We start from the raw sequence: 2948 nt of genomic DNA, 5'->3' as shown, positions 1-2948 counted from the left end.
TTAGTTGGGCCAAAACCCATATAATGCTCCATGGATGCTCCATGGTGTATTTGAACCCATGGATCCAAGGAAATGGAAAGTCATGACAATTAGGGTTTACCCTAATTGTAACACTATATAAAGATATTATTCTTCCCAAAATCGGCCACTAGATTATTCTAGAGAGGGCTAGCCGATTTTATGAAGTGTAGAATTCTCTCAAGTTATTCCAAGTGTATTTGGTGTTGTGTGAACCATTTGAGGTGTCACACTTGGGGCACTAGGCACTCAAGCTTCATGAAGACATTCTACATCAAAGAGGTATGTATTCTATCTTGTTATATTGATAGTTTTTGTATGCTAGATTAGGATAATACCTTGGATGTTCATATTTGCATGTATAATAGAGAAAACATAGATCTAAGGTATTTAGGGTTGCATGTACACTTAGGAGTGTTAGAATGCTCAAAACCCAACAGTGGTATCAGAGCCTAGGCTTGTTTTCTTGTTATACCTGCAATAGAAGCTGAAAAATCGAGTTTTGATGCTGTCAGCCCAGCTGACTCGCCGATTCCATGAAGGGACTCGACGAGTCCAAGGCAAAATGCATCCAACTCGCCGAGTTGTGTTCATGCACTCGACGAGTTGGACCCCAGACAACATATCTTCGAGGTTTTTGGCTAGAAATGGACTAGGAACATTACCCTAAGTTGTTTTGAACTTATAAACTTGTTTTTTAATGTGGTAATGTTCATGCTAATCCATTTTCAAAGATAATTATCAATAGATTCATGTTTTGTATTAGTTTAAAGGTTAGACTAATTACATGAAAAAGTTTGATTTGAATTATCTTGTTCTTATGAGTTGCTTAGATTAATAGAAAAGTTTAGTGAAAAAGTTGTTTTCAATCCAAATTAATCTAAGAGTTGATTCTAAAATGTGTTTTTGTAACTTGTCCTCAAGTTATATGAAAAGTCACATTTAAGTTTCATAAAAACTCATAAAAGTTGGCAATGGTTACAAAAGATGAAGAGTCTTGTCCTTAAGTTATGGAGGTTCAAGAGTCACTTCATTAATAAATAAATAAATAAAATATGTAACCTTAATTAATTCCATAAGTTATAAAATATAGAAAAGGTTAATTCTTTATTAGTTTAAAGTCTTCCATAATTTATCCACAAGTTATGGAACTTGAAGAGTTTTTGGATTAAAACTACTTTAAATACATAAGTTATGGAATTAATTAGTTCTTGAATAGTTTCAAAACTTGCCCTCAAGTTTTGGAATTTGTAAAGTTTTCTCTTATGAATACTTTAATTCCAAGTTAGCCCTTAGAATTTTAAAAGTTAAAATTCAACCCTTATACTTTATAATATTATAAGTTAATAATATATATATATATATATATATATATATATATATATATATATATATATATATATATATATATATATATATATATATATATATATATATATATATATATATATATGTATAAGAGTAAAGTCGGTCTTACCGCTAGTACGCCTCATTCACGAAGCCGGTCTATAAGGTGGGTATAAGGTTGTTGCCTATAAAATGGCAACTTAATGGGTGTCCACTCTCACCCACCGCTTGCTTGACTGGTGGAGGGTCGTTAGCCGAACGGGTTTGACAGGACTATAATTCTCCCTTCATTAAAAGTATTAATGATAAATACTAAGTAACTAAACTCTAAACAATACCCAATCTTAGTTACTTAGGAAAATGTGAATAAGGTGCTAATCCATGAAATTGCACTTTGCACTTTGTTTAAGTCCGTTAGTGGAGCGTGTGTGGTTAACCGGCACACTAACTTGTATTTAACAAGGTAGGCAAAGGGTAACTTAATGTTTATCATAGTATCGATGGAGCGTGTGTGGTTAACCGGCACATCGATTGAGGGGTAAACACTTAAGGGTACCAAGTAATTTGCATGGTTACTTCACACCTTGTTTTGTGATCCTCGGCATCCCAGTCACAAAACCTGAAGGGCACACTCGAGATTGAAACATGCCATTGAACAGTTCAATGAATCTCAAAGATCTAGGAGTTTCAAATCCAATTAAAACCTAATAATACATTTCGTTTATCTTGGTGGAAATTGGTGAATCGTCATTCACCTACCTTCAAATTATTTTATAGCTTGGATTACGGCATACCTCTTCTAAGTTAAAAATAGTCTGTTGGGTCCTAGCCTTAATATTTCATATTGGGTGTCATATTAAGGACTCTAAATCAACTATCTTGAATATCTCCCAAAACATGTCTGTTTTAGACATTTATGATCTTCCCAAATCTCTTGAAACAAGCTTTCCTAAATGAAGATGATATCCCATGGATATCATACTTCTTTCTCCTCCTCCAATTATTCTCCCTACCCCACAAGTTCTTAAAAAGTTTAAGGTCACTCAAGCCCTAATGGCAAGGCAAGGACTAGGTGTGATCACATCTTGGAGATGTAGTCACATATTGACAAGCCGGGAGAGTTGGGTGTCAAAGTCTTGAGAAAGTTAGTGGCTCAATTACTTTCTAAGTCACATAGTGAGTCTCTTTGGGACATCTATGAAACAGACTATGACAAGACCCTTAATGATCTTATCTATTTGTTAAGATCAACTTCCTCAAAACTTGATGGACATTGACAATAGTGACACAGGAAATCCAGAAAATGTATTCTCTTCCCAATGGAAAGGGATCGGCCATAGTCAACTCGGTTGAACAAATGGTAAAGAGAAAAGCTAAGTCTGTGATAGTCCCGTGTACCATTATCAAAGGGTCCATATGTTTATATTACCAAAGGAAGGGTCATTAGTTGCGAAGCTGCCTAATTTACCTAAGGATGTTAAAGTCAATAAGTTTGACTCTACTTCAGGTAAAGTCCACTATCTAACTCTGTTAAGTTTCTATTCTGAGATTCCTGATACATGATGTGACTGGGTCACATGGTA

The sequence above is a fragment of the Lactuca saligna genome, chromosome 8, assembly GCF_052625555.1.
Source record: "Lactuca saligna cultivar CGN05327 chromosome 8, ASM5262555v1, whole genome shotgun sequence".
Classification (NCBI taxonomy): Eukaryota; Viridiplantae; Streptophyta; class Magnoliopsida; order Asterales; family Asteraceae; genus Lactuca; species Lactuca saligna.
This window is presented reverse-complemented; position numbering follows the sequence as displayed.